This window comes from Marmota monax, unplaced genomic scaffold, assembly GCF_021218885.2.
Source record: "Marmota monax isolate L192 unplaced genomic scaffold, Marmota_monax_Labrador192_F-V1.1 WCK01_AAM20220418_F8-fsc00083, whole genome shotgun sequence".
In the NCBI taxonomy this organism is placed as follows: domain Eukaryota; kingdom Metazoa; phylum Chordata; class Mammalia; order Rodentia; family Sciuridae; genus Marmota; species Marmota monax.
In genome coordinates this window covers 4495058-4508352 of record NW_026692848.1, presented here as the reverse complement: position 1 = coordinate 4508352, position 13295 = coordinate 4495058, and the positions used below count along the sequence as shown (strand labels likewise).

Below are 13295 nucleotides of genomic sequence, written 5' to 3'. Positions count from 1 at the left end.
AGTGTATATATTGAGCTTCTAGACATTATCAGAAACCATAGAGCTTGTGTTTTGAAGTATAATATTGAATGCGTATCAATTGAACACATATTTTACATTTTACTTATGAACTCTGTGCATTTTTTATTTAGATATGCAGCTATTTTTTCTCTGTGATGATATTAACTGTGTATTTCACATTTGTATGAAAGACTTCTTAAAACTTAAAAAAGTCTGAAACAAAATTCTGCTACTAATATAAAGTTTGAAAAGAGTAACTATTGAATGTGTATCCAGGAAGATTAAACTAAGTATAACCCAGGCAAAAATAAAAAAACAAAACTGTATTCATCAGCTGTAGGCATGTTCGCGAGTTCCTTAGATTACTGAAATCTAACAAATCGAAGCCTACAAAAACCAGAACACAAACATGCAGCCTGAGTCCCCAGTAAGTTTATGTAAAATCGTTGACCCAGATCCAAGGGTAGACCTCTTTAACACAATCAATGCAGGTGCAATCAGATAAGAACATTCTACTGTTTTATTAAAGTGCATCTAATTCAAAACTCAATAACCCTCACACATCCTTAATCAGGGGCTACATCCTGGGAGGCATTTTCATGAGTGATCTTAAAACTTTGGCTTTCGGCTTGTTAGTGAGACTTTCTGCAAACAGGCATTTCGGGATCCTGTTTACTCCCCTCCACAGAATTCTTATCATCCACTTCTTTATCATCTTCATATTTTTGACTAGAGTAAATGCATTAGAATTGTGCTTCTCCTTTTCTTTAAAATGGAGAAGAATTCTCTGGAGGCTTTGGTGCCTGAGCCTTCTCTGGGATGGACTTGGAGAGCAGAGCATACCCCTCGGGAGGTGCGGGACCTCTGTGTCTAGTATGGTGAGTAGCCCTCCCAACAGCAGAACCCTTGGAGAATTCTGGGCAGTTATGTAGTCAGGAGACAGTGATAGTGTTTTCAGAAGGAATATGACTCAAGGCAGTAGGTGCAGAACAAGGAGAATGACTGGAGTGCCAGGCTGGGTCTGCCCAGTTCCTCCCGGCAGCTGAGATCTTCCAGGTGATCCTCCATGCATCCTGCTGTCTGTGAGACACTACAATTTGGAACAGTTGAGTGGAGGCTTGGTCTATCTTCATTTAGTTCACCTGAAGTACATTGAAAATATGAAGGCTAATATTTAAGGGTCATATTTGTCACTAAATGTTCCTGTGGCTGGGCCAGTCATTTGCTAATTCGAGACAGCAGCCACCTGCACAGTGGAGAGGTTGGGTAAGAGGTTCAAATCCATCACCCACAGAATGTGCGTTCAGGCCCAGCCCCAGCCCAGCCCTCGGCGGGGCCTGCAGCGGCAGCTCTATCTCTGCAAATAAAGGGCAGCATGGTCTTGTCATAACGCCTCTGCAGAGACCCCTTTGACCTTTTCCAGGGTAAAAGACATCAATGTCAACATTTCCCCCGAGCTTGAGAAATTGTGCTGCTGATAGTCTGTTGACTTGCTTGCTTCCTCCTGAGCATTGGGCAGGATTTTCTGGCCACGTAGGTGGCTGCGTCTGCAGGATCCTCAAGTTTCATCAGAACTAAGGTGGGGGTTAGCAGAATTCCTTAAGAGCCACCAAGTTTTATTATACAGTGTTTCCCCTGTCACAGGCCTGGGCATTGAACCGTGCTGGGAAAGCGCTCCACCACTGAGCTCCCTGGGTCCTCCACCCAGTATGTCGTCTTTCCCTGGGTTTTCATTTGAACATTCCTCTCTCACTCTGTTTCCCTTACCCCTAAAGTATATAAAACAACTGTCCCCAAATCTTCATTAGCTTTGCACTTCGTTTGATGAGCTAATGGGACATTTATGATCCACTGGAATCTAGCACTCAGGGGCTCACTTGTTGGTGGCATTGCATCTGGAACTGTGCTGGCTTCTGGCAGGGACCAACACAAAGTGTGCTCCCTGCTCCTCAGAGGCACCATTACAGTGGGGGGGGAGAGCGAGCAGGAGCAGGAAAGAAATTGCATGAAAATAGTGTAATTTGCTAGGGAAGAGAAAAAGAAAGAGCCTGAGGCCATTTAGGTTGGATCTGAACAGGAGGGAATGCCCCTCCCCAGAGCGGTGCCATGAGTGGTCTGGATGACGCATATGATGGTCCAAAGTGGAGCAGAGGTTTCTCCAGAGAAAATGAACAATGAAAGGAAGGAAGAAGGCAGCCTTCGTGGGAGCTAACTGGGTTCTGAGGAAGAGAGAGGTTTTCCAGATGGAACCAACAGCACATGCAGAGGCTCATGAGGCAGATCTCGAATCAGGGGGAACTTTGTGCAGTAGGGGCCAGTCCTTCAAGATAAGCCATGAAATCAAGCAGGATGTGATATTCTGGGAGGTGGACATTGTAACCATCCTCAGAGTGTTAGAGGCAGATAAACTATTCTATAAGGATAAAGAATGTTGCTATAAAATCTCTGGAACTCCTTGCAAAGAGATATGGTAATAGGGATAAGGTACTCATTATTGAGACTCCTGAGGCAGGAGACAGTAACAGGAGCCAGCAGACAAGAGAAGAATTTTCATTGTTGTTTGGCAAGGAGGGCAAGCATGCACACACGTATACACATACCACACCCACACACACACGCCACATGTTCACACACAACACACAGTGCACACAACACACGTGCACACATAACATACTTGTGCACACAGTGAAATACATGCATGTACACACAACACACTTAAAACACACATGCACACACAGCACATGCTCACATATGTGTGTGGATGTATGATTCGTGTGCACACTGGGAGGAGCAGGCTCCCGCCCAGGAGCTGCCCAGCAGTAATGTGTGCAGGGATGGTTTGGATGAGACTTCCAGGACTCCTGGGTTGGATTTCTGGACTCTGTGCTGTGCTATACTCTGTAAAGACCCTGATTGGCTTGTTGATTGTACAGCACATGGGCGTGTGGAGGAATCTGTGAGGTGACTTGTGCCCTGGCAGGTCCCAGCTCTGGTCTGCTGTGGTGGGAAGATCTGCAGACCACTGGGACCATGAGGGATCCTCTTGCTACCGTCCCTGCCTCCTCTCCTTTATTACACAATGCATAAAAATCTCTTTGCACAGTGTGTTTGGAGACAGCATGTTACCTCCACCTAGGAGGAGGGCAGAGAGGGGACACTGGGGAAGGGAGTTGAATTATGAAAAGCCCTAGAAATCATGTACAGGCCGTTCTTACAGACATTGTACCCTGATAGATGTTTTTTTAATTAAATAAATATTGCAAATAAAAGGGTATATTAAGCAGCCTTTGCTGACCACTCGGCTGAATAAGGAAGCAGAGCTTTGAAGTGTCCCAGGAGCAGCTCCATCCTGAAATGTGCCTCCCATCTTCCCATAAATGTGTTCATCACTAACTCAAGGGTCAGACTTGGTTTTGGAGCTGGGAATGGCTGCAGGAGGCCATGGCCCAAAGATGGGAGGCTTGCAGTGGCAATGTCTTCCCAGCAAGAGGAATAAGGCCAAGGGTTCAGGAAGGAGGACCAGAACCAAAGTGAAGTTCACGGTCCTCCTGGATTGCCAAGGAAGCCTGGAGAGTGTGGGGTCAGCAGGTGGCACCCCTTGGCTCCGGTAAATGGGTGGTGAATGAGGGTGTCATGATTGAAAGAAGAAGTATATACAAAAGAGCAGGTTTGAGATATGCAAATATAAAGAGGACAGATTTGCATTTCAGATTTTGAGATGAATGTGGGATTTATTTTTGTAGATAAGGATGAGTCATCAGCTTTCAGAAATAATAATAGTAATGATTTTTGAAATGGCTAATACTTAGGCACTATTCTTTGTAGGACATACATCAATTCATTCACCCCACATAAGGAGGTACTATTATCACACCTATCTTCAGGGTGAAGAAATTGGGGCAGAGGTTTTGAATGACCTGCCCCTGGGAGGGCAGTCTGGGTTGCCAATGGGGACATTGCAATGTAAGTTGAATATATAGGAGGCCAGGGATTTCTGAGAGAAGAGAAGAAGGAGGAGGAGAGGAATGGCATTTTGGAGACCTACATTTGTGGTGCCTCTGGGTCGCGTAGGAGACCATGCACACAGGGAACCTGGCTGGGAAGGAGGCAGGTGCGGAGGGGTTGTGGAGCAGAAGGTGGGGCCTTTCCCCTGCAGGTCCCCAGGGGCCTGTGAGCCAGGCTGGCAAGGCCAGTGTGGGGTCTTGCTTCCCTACCAGCTCCTCCAACTCCTGATTCAGAGCCCCTGCTGGCAGCTCTTCCCATTTGGGCATCAGCACGAGGTCATCTTTGGCCTGAAGTGCTGTGGAAACTCCACCAGAGCCGGGATCCCGCTCCCAAGCCTGGCTGCGGATTTCTAGAAGCTAGACTTAAATACGCAGTGCGTGCTTCTTGCTCACTGATTCTTGTGTTCACTCACAGGTGATGTGCATATATGTCTTTGTGGGTAGAAAGTTGAAAAAGACTCGGCTCTTTTTTGAGGCATTTGGAATGTAGTTTGAGAGTTTGGAATTTTTGGATCCTAATGAACCACAGAAATATCATTGGAATATTTCCACATACCACTTATTGAGTTGAGCCTGGCAAAACCACTGCATGTTAAGTTTTGTGTTGTCTCTGTAAATTAAGACAATCATGATGCATAGGGCACGGAGAGAGCGCGGGACATCCAATGTCCAGAAATGCCAAGGACATTCTAATTTTAGAATAAAGAACCCAGTGTTCAAGCATGGGGTGGGGCCGGAATGCCTCTGGGGTGAGGTCCTGGGTCCCTGCTCCTGTCACCTCCTCCAGAGTTTATATTGGGTAAAACTTTGATATCATCTAGCTTCTTCTGATTCTTTGGAGACTTTTTAAAAATTGCAATTGATTTCTTATAACTAATAAAGTAGGCATCTAGCAATTGTAACAAAAGTGGATGCAGAACTCTCGTGTAACGAGCAGGGTTCTCTTCTCCAGGGAGGGCAGTTCCTGAATTCCTCTGGTCTTTCCAGACATGGGTGAGCATACTGTCAGGGAGCCTACGGGGTTTACCTAGCAAAATGGGAAAGCACAGGTGCCCAGATTTCCTTCTGTCCTGGGGGGAATTAAAATCTATTTTTAATCAGTGCTGCAGCCTAGGAGAAGTTTGGTGTGTGAGGCTGGCAGCTTGTCCTCTCAGGATGGGCTATAAAGAAAAAGTCAAATGTGCTAAAAAAGCCTAGATCAAATAAAAGTGGCTAGCGTTTTTGAGTGCTTCCATGTGGGGTGCAGCGAGTCTCTCTTGTCTTATTTGCTTTCTGCTCACGGCAACCCCCGCAGGGTCTCCTGTCACCCAGGGTGTGACTGGGGATCCTCTGTGGTCTGGATCTGCAGTCTCCCCTAAAGGCCCATGTATTAAGGGTCTGGTCCCCAGCTTGGCTCCGCTGGCAGGTGGTGGACCCTTTGAGAGGTGGGAGGACTGGAGATGTGTCCTTGAAGGGGTCAGTGAGGCCAGTCTCTTCTTCCTGCTCTGACCCTGAGGACAGTCATTTGCTCCACCAGACGTGGAGCTCCTGCCAAGGTGCTCTCCTTGCCACAGGCCTAAAAAGTGTCAGTGCCAGCAGAATGTGGCCTGAAACCCGAACTGTGAGCCAAAGTCACCCCATTCTCTTTACAAGTTGATTATCTCAGGTTTAGTCATTGTGACAGAAAGCGGATTGACAGGGACCCTGGAAAACCTTCCTTGGTCAAATAGCTACTGCTATTTAAACATGTAGCTGGACCGTCCCTGGACAATCTCACAGCTCCACTCTGGGGACTCCCTGTCAGGCCGCCAGTTCCCATGGCACCCCACAAAATCTCCCTGCTCATAAAATGGACCAAGAAGCCCTGGCTCCCATCTACACGGGGTCAGACCCTATTTTGATCACTGTCCTGGACCCCAGGCTGTAGCTGCAGGCTTGCCCTGAAACAGGGCCTCTGTCAACCATGCATGGATGAGGGCTTTGATGAGAGGAGGAGTCTGATGGAATCTTCCACAGGTCAGCTGCAAGAAAAACTGGGCCGGAAAAATAGGCAGGGATTTGGGAAGAACCTCTGTTTGGAGCAGGTGCTACCTTTTAGTAAAGCATGTGTGGCCTGCACGTTTGAAGAAGCAAATGTCTGTGGGGAAACATTAAAAGCATAGCAACCTTTTAATTGGAAGTGCATAAAAGACAAATTAATTAGAGTTCAGCAGCATAAGCACCTAAATCATAAGGCAAAAAAGTATCGAATCCCAGAATGTGTTCGTAAAATCATTGAATAGAAGCGTGATTGTTGCTCAGTAATGTTTATTTAGCAGATCTTATTTAATTGCATGGAATATCCCTTAAATGACATAAGCTTGCTACTTAGTTTCAGCTCCATGTTCTGGAGTTTTCTTGTTTCATGGAAAACACTAGGTAGGGTATTTTTGAGTGTGGGAGAGCCCGGGGCAGAGAGGACTCACTTCATCACCTTGTCATTCCTGGCCATAAACTACCCTCTCCCCTCCTGAAGACCCTGCTCCTCTCGTTCCAGTTTCTAACTCATTACTCTGCTGGTAATGTGTTGTTTACTGAGGCGAGCAGCTCTCTGTCCTCAAGGCAGGACTCCCCTATTTTTGGAAAGGTCAAACATCTGTGCTCAAGAGCATGAACTTGGACAGCACATGTCTCATTAAAGTCCTGCACAGCTGCAAAGAAACCCTGGGCTCCATTCTGGGAGGGAGGGAATGGCAACCACATCTTCCACTGTTAGGCTTTTCACACGTGTGCAGAATGGAGACTCCTGCTTCTGGGGGTGACCTTGACTTAGGGGCTTCACCTGAATACCTCCCTGTCCTGCAAGTAATAAACAGAGGCCAGGTGTAGAGCTGTTGGGGAAACTGGGGGCTGACTACGGCTCAAGGAGGGAGTAAGAAATATGTGCCAGTTTTACTTTGAGATTGGAGTGGCCAGCGGTGTTGGTAGATAATTGAGGGAATGCACAGAGAGCCACAGCCCCCACTTACCCTTGTGCTTAATTTAGGAACCTTTCATTATAACTCCGTCAGGCAGGACCCTAAGGAAAATACACAGAAGAAGAGTGTGCCAACATAGGCAGAATTAACAGAAACCCCAAAATCAAAATGGTGCATGTGAAAAGCTGTCTATGAGCCAGCAGTTAACACCAGAAATGGGCACATGCCATGGAAGTGTCACAGGAGCTCAAACACTAAGCTTAAACACAAAGGTGTCCTTTTAGTTCAAGAGGAACACACATCAATTGTGCTTAAATCATGACAAATCTGCTTTGTTGAGCTCCTATGGGAACTACTGCAAGGCAGATTTATAAAATTGTAACTTGGATAATTTTCTTTTATCAGGGTAGTGTGAATACTAAAGAAAAAATTTGTGTCTTCAAGTATCATTATATTCTGCTGCTTTATGATATGTTAATATCAGACTGTAGGAATTTCCTGTACCAAATGCAAAGGGAACTCATATTTAGGTACTAAATGCACCAACATTTGTTTAATGTATGTATCAAGCATCATGCTAAGCATGCCACATAATTCATCTCATATAGTTCTCAGAGATCTCATAAATTAGATTTTTTTTTGCTTATTTTTGAGATCAGAGAAGAAGAGGTTGACTCTCCATGATCATATTTAGGAAATGAAATCTAAAACTCATGTCCATTTTACATACTTATTGTGAAATAAAAACAATAATAACTTCAGATTAGGGCAGAGTTTTGGGATGCAGGCAGCCAGTATGAATCTTTCATGGACCAAGTTTTTAACCCCTTTTCCCGTCTCCTCTTAAACCATCGGTGATATGCCCAACTCAAGAAAGAACATTTTGGGTATTTAGTTTTAGCATATAATTTCCTCCAACTTCTCCAGTATTTCATGTTATAGATTTTTTTCCTGATTTGCCTGCCAAATTTTGTCTATTTGAAACTGGATTTAAAATTTACCACTTTTATGCAACTTTCCTAGATCTATGAAATTTTTTTATGATAATAACTGTTTATGATCATTGGCTATTCTTTGTGTAGTGTTTAGTTGTTTGTTTCACAGTATTATGAGTTCTGTAAGAGGAAGAATATATATATATATATATATATATATATATATATATATATATATATATATATATGAATCAGTGTGGAAATTGGGACTGGGCTCAGGTTATCATCTTTTGTAAATGTTAGTAGCATCTTTTGTATGGAGTTCAAAAGTATTTTCCCCAGATGATGTTCTTTCCTAACTTTTCAGTCTGATTACTTTTGAGATTAATTATCTAGTCTCCACAGTAGCTCTTTGCTGAATATTTTACTGTCTGCACCATTGAGCTTCATACATCTAGGACTGTAATTATTGCTGGAGCAGGAAGGCAGAGGCTGGGAAGGTTTAGAATATTCTTACGAGGAAATATGAACACTTGTTAGGGATAGGAATATTTTCTGAAATAATCTAGTGTTTAACCGGAAGGAAACGTGTCTTGCAGGATTTCTGCTCTTGAGTTTAGGTGAGGCTGTTGTGTGTGCACGTGTCTCCATATGCATGCTCTTCTGTGCTGAACTTCTTTTGTCTCCTGAAGACATCCCCTTCTATATTAAAATTCTGCCACTGTTTTTCTTTCAATATTTTGTTTCTCTCAGTGCTCACTAGATAAAGCAAAATAGCAAATTATTTTAACAGTCTTATAGACGTTGTTATTTAGTATAGTGAATAACTGAATGAGGATAAATGCTTATATTCTTGAAATATATGAGACTGTATGAGAATAAATGCTTCTGTGGCACCAAAATAAAAGCATTACAAATCTCTCCCTTGTTTTACATGCATAATTGCTGGTTTCTTTTAATACACTGGTGATCATATTGTATTCTAAAGCCAAATAGGGATTTCTAAAAGATTTTCACACTCATTGGTTATTAATGTTTCCAAAGGTCTAAATATTAGAAATTTCCCGAGCCTGTGATTCTCATCAACAAGACTTTAAATTCTTCTGACATTTAATGGAATTTTCTGTGGTGTAAGAATCATGTTCTACACAAACTGCATTACAGAACATTTGATTTTTCTCTGGGGGAAAAAAGGTAGCGATAATGAAGTCTTGAGAAAGAAAATCCAGTTCAAGTGGATTTTAAATATATGTGTTAAAAATAGAGCGTGTGCCCATGAGATGCTGGGTGGTGCTTAATCAGCAGGGGCTGTGTTTCCAGCAAAGCCTGCCCTTCCTTGCATTGCTGGCATTCCCCTGCATCAGCCATAGGTGCCATGAGCAGGGACTGTGGCAGCCCCTGAATTGCTGCACTTGAACATCTTCTAAATCCTTCTGAGTTAAAGGTCATGCCAAGTGGCACTGAAAGATAATGTCCTACAGGTTGTCAATAAGCCCTGCAATATGATTTATTACTTGGAGTCAAGTGTTAATTGGATGGCAGCTGCCTTTGAATGGATAATCTTTCTCCTTTCTTAATGCTGACAGATAAAAATGGAGATATTAGTTGAAATGAAGGAAGCCTCTTAGTCTTCATTGGAAGTCTGAGGTTCACTAATTGTTCTACCCTCACTTATTTATGTATTTTTTTTCACTTAAGAAAGTCTAGCAGTCAAAAAGGGAGCAAGGGATTCCACCTGGAGCAGGGAGCCGTCAGCCGTGCTGTCAGTCAGGTTTGGTTTGGAGCCCAGGAGGGGAAGTTTGCTGTGCTTCTGTCCTGTCTAACCTCCAGGGCTGCAGTATTCTCCTATTTGCTTCTCATCTTACCCTTGCCCACTCTTTCCTTGTCCCCTTAGAAGAAGCCTCCTCTTAATTGATCGTATCAGTTATGGCGTGTGTATCACCTTCCTGCTTGTCAGAACTTCCGAGAACACCTGGGGCATATCACCTAGACTGCAGGTGAGTGTGCACCCAGGCTCCTTCACTCATGAACTGCGCTCACTCAGTGACATGGGATAGAAAATATGTTCTCACTGGGGTTTTATGGAGATTAAGTGGATTATAAATAATTTGAAAGTTGTAGATTGCAAAGTGCTAAAATAGGAATGGCTTTACTAAAGGTAAACAGAGCTGGGGGTGTTGATTCAGGCACCACAGATCAGCAAGGGGCATATTCCATTGAGCAGTGACCAATTTTTTCTCTTTTTTATAACCAGGATTTTAACTTCTAGCTGATAAAAATCTAAAAATTAAACATACAACAAATTCGTTCTTAGTGGTTTTAAAATAATACCTCATACAACATGGTTGCCAAAATGACTGGCTCTGAGCTCAGGACAGCTGGACTGTTTCCACACCTCACTGTGGGTGTCTAATGGCTGCTATGGTTGAACCTGTCCCGTGACATTCACGTTGAAAATCGTCCACATGATAATATTAAGAGGTGGGGGCATTTAGGAAGTGATCCAGGGAGCAGAGCCCACATCTAAAGTCTGCAGGGAAGAGACTTTTTCTCTTACACCTTCCTCTATATGAGGACTCAACAATAAGGTGCCATCTTGGAAGGAGAAAGTAGCCCTTGCCAGAGGCTGGATCTGCTGGCACCTTGATCTTCTGTTGTCCAGTCTCAAATATTTCATCACAGGAGCACAGATGGAACGATGGAGGGTCCAGCCTCAGCGACACGCAGAGCCGTGCTTCCTGGCACCCGTCTCTTATTGAAAAGTCTACTTTCTTCTTTCAAGAATCCTCTCCTCTCTGTCTTCCTGTCTCTGGGTAGGGTACCTGGTTAACCCCACAGAACTGAGTGTCTAGAGGCTCAGTGTCTAGAGTGAGAAAACCAGAAGGCTTCCGTAAGCCACCAACAAATTCAGTTGTTTTCAACGGGAATTTCTGCTCCTGTGGAAAAAAAGATGACCTCAACTGTACAGTTATTGCACTGTCCACTGTGGGAGACCTCCGGTGCCCAACCACAGAGTCCATCCTAGGCTAAGCAGTCGCTTCTCTGTGTTCAAGGTCAGTAAGAAGAAAGTTGTGTCCAGAGGCTTTTTCCATGCCTTCCTCTTGGCCTGGGCCTCTATGATCTCAGATCTTTTGTTTCCTAACCAAAAAGATCTAGTTATATAATTTTATTCCAGAAAAAAAGAATGTATTTCCATAGCTTTGCCAGTAGAATTAGAAGAAGCCAGCATATTTTCTTGCTAAATAATTTTTTAAATTCTAATTATCTAGATAATTCTATCTATCTATAAACAACAAATATATATACACACACACTCATATTTTATTAAAAATAAATGTGCTTTTCTGAATGTTTTCTAATAGGTAACTGCTTTATAGAAAATCCTTGGCCAGTATGTGATAATCTGAATGAATTTGCCACCTTTAGTTTTCAGTAGTTAACAAATAGCAAAAACATGAAAATTAAATGAAATATTAGAATTCTCAGATCTAATAACATGAAATGAGCACAAGTATTCAATGAAACCCGAGGAAGTTAGATGATCAAATATGAACTTGTCAACACATTTGTTTTCATTTTTCCTTGTACTAATAGTATTTTTAGTAAAGGACCATTGGCTGTCTCTGCTAGTCAGAGATGGGTTGCTCCTGAAGGCAGGCCATTGGGACGGCTTCCCAAGACTCATGTTCTTTTTTGTCCTCTAGTATTTTATTATTTTCATTTTCAGCTGATAGATGAAACATAAAACCATCCAGGTTAGCGGGTGGCCTGTGATGTTGTGATGAGCGTATGCATCATGTGATGTTTAAATCAGGTTGAGTGTATCTGTCTCCTTGACACCCACCGTTTCTTCATGGTGAAAATGTTCCAGACCCTGTTTCCTGCCTCTGGAGGTGAACAGCGAACATGGCTGTCTGCACCCACGCAGGTGCTTCTACCCCTCTCTGACGGCCCATTCCTCCCTCCCGTCGTCTCCCCAGCCTCAGGTCACCGCCAGTCCACTCAGTCTGTCCTTGTCCTTATTATCTTTATTATTTGGCAAGCACAACAGAAAGTCTGGCCCAGGACAGTGATTTTGGAGACATCTCTTCCATTTCTAAGATGATGGGAAAATTCCAGGCAAGATGAGATGCGCCTAAGAGGCTGAGTCTCACAGAGCTTCAGTCTTTCTGCCAGCCAATGGAACTATGGTCAGGATTGTTAAAATCTTTATATTTTAGCCTCACATTAACACAAATATAACCTTACATTACTTTTCATCTGAAATTGAAATATATTCAGATTATTTGCTATTTGACCCAAGAGGCCATTCCTGTGTTTTTTAGGAAATGTTTTGTGGAGGGACATTATATCACTCTGTAGGTTTCCATCACGCAGTTAGTGTAGGAAGTAGTGCTCAGTAACATGGGTGGCGAAGGTGACTGACTCTCCCGCACGGAGCTTGCAATCTAACAGGGGGATAAGACGCAGGGACCTGGCAATGAACCAAGACACCCAGGGTCCACTGGAGGTGGTTTCTGGGGAAGCCTGGAACTGGAGGATGGCCCTGGAGGAGCAGCAAGGGCTCTGTGAGTTGGAAAGAAGGAAGGACTGGCTGGAGGCGCACTGGGAGTGGGTTCCCTTGGAGATGGTGACTGGGATAGGAAGATGGGAAGCAGGCATAGCTGTAACAAGGACACGGTCCATGGAGAGAACAGCTGGAGCTCAGGCCTCAGGGGAGAGAGCAGCCATCAGGCCACCAGTGGGGACTGTCCATGTGGGGAAAGTAACAGAAAAGACAAAGGGAGAAGTCAAAGCCGTGACAGCAGGACTCGGAGCAAGCCCAGATTGAGCTGTTCCAATGTGAAAATCTGAATCTCAAATGCTCCAGCCTCTGGAACTTGGAGTGCCGGGGGGGGGGGGGGGGCGGGGGGGGGGTACCACAAGTGGAAAATTCCACACGTGAAACTGTTTCTTGCATGAAATCATTAAAACTATAGTGTAAAATGAGCTTTGGGCTAAGTGCATAGGACAGAATATAAATGAATTTCCAGTTTAGACTTGAGTACCGTTCCCAAGAGAAGTCACCATGTTTGCACAGACATTCCCAAATCACAAAACCTCTGAAGTCCAGAGATACCTGATTCTGAGTGTTTTGTACGAGGGATAGTCCCCTGCTCTACACAGGGAGTCTGGGCTTTCTGTTGAAACTGACGTAGAACTAAAGAAGGTTTTTACAATGAAATAATTTGAACCAATCTAGAGAGTAAGCCTGCATCATGCAAGAGGTGGAGAGTGAGATGGTTTCCCGGGTACAGCCATGTTTCAGCCCAGGGCAGGCGACCTTTCTCTGTATAGGGTCAGCAGGTAAACTGGCTCTCCTTTCCTGGCTGTGACTCTGTTGTCACTACTCATCTTGCTGTCACACACAAACACGTCAT

General features: G+C 44.0%; 1 long non-coding RNA gene across 5 annotated transcripts in view; it reads left to right on the top strand.

Moving 5' to 3' along the window:
- LOC124095962 (uncharacterized) overlaps positions 1 to 13295 on the top strand; it is a 134942-nt gene that overhangs the window by 106863 nt on the left and 14784 nt on the right. For all 5 annotated transcript variants that reach the window (XR_006852734.2, XR_009227228.1, XR_009227227.1 and 2 more), the window contains one exon: positions 9770 to 9872. This is a non-coding gene — a long non-coding RNA (uncharacterized LOC124095962). The remainder of the gene's footprint in view (positions 1 to 9769; positions 9873 to 13295) is intronic.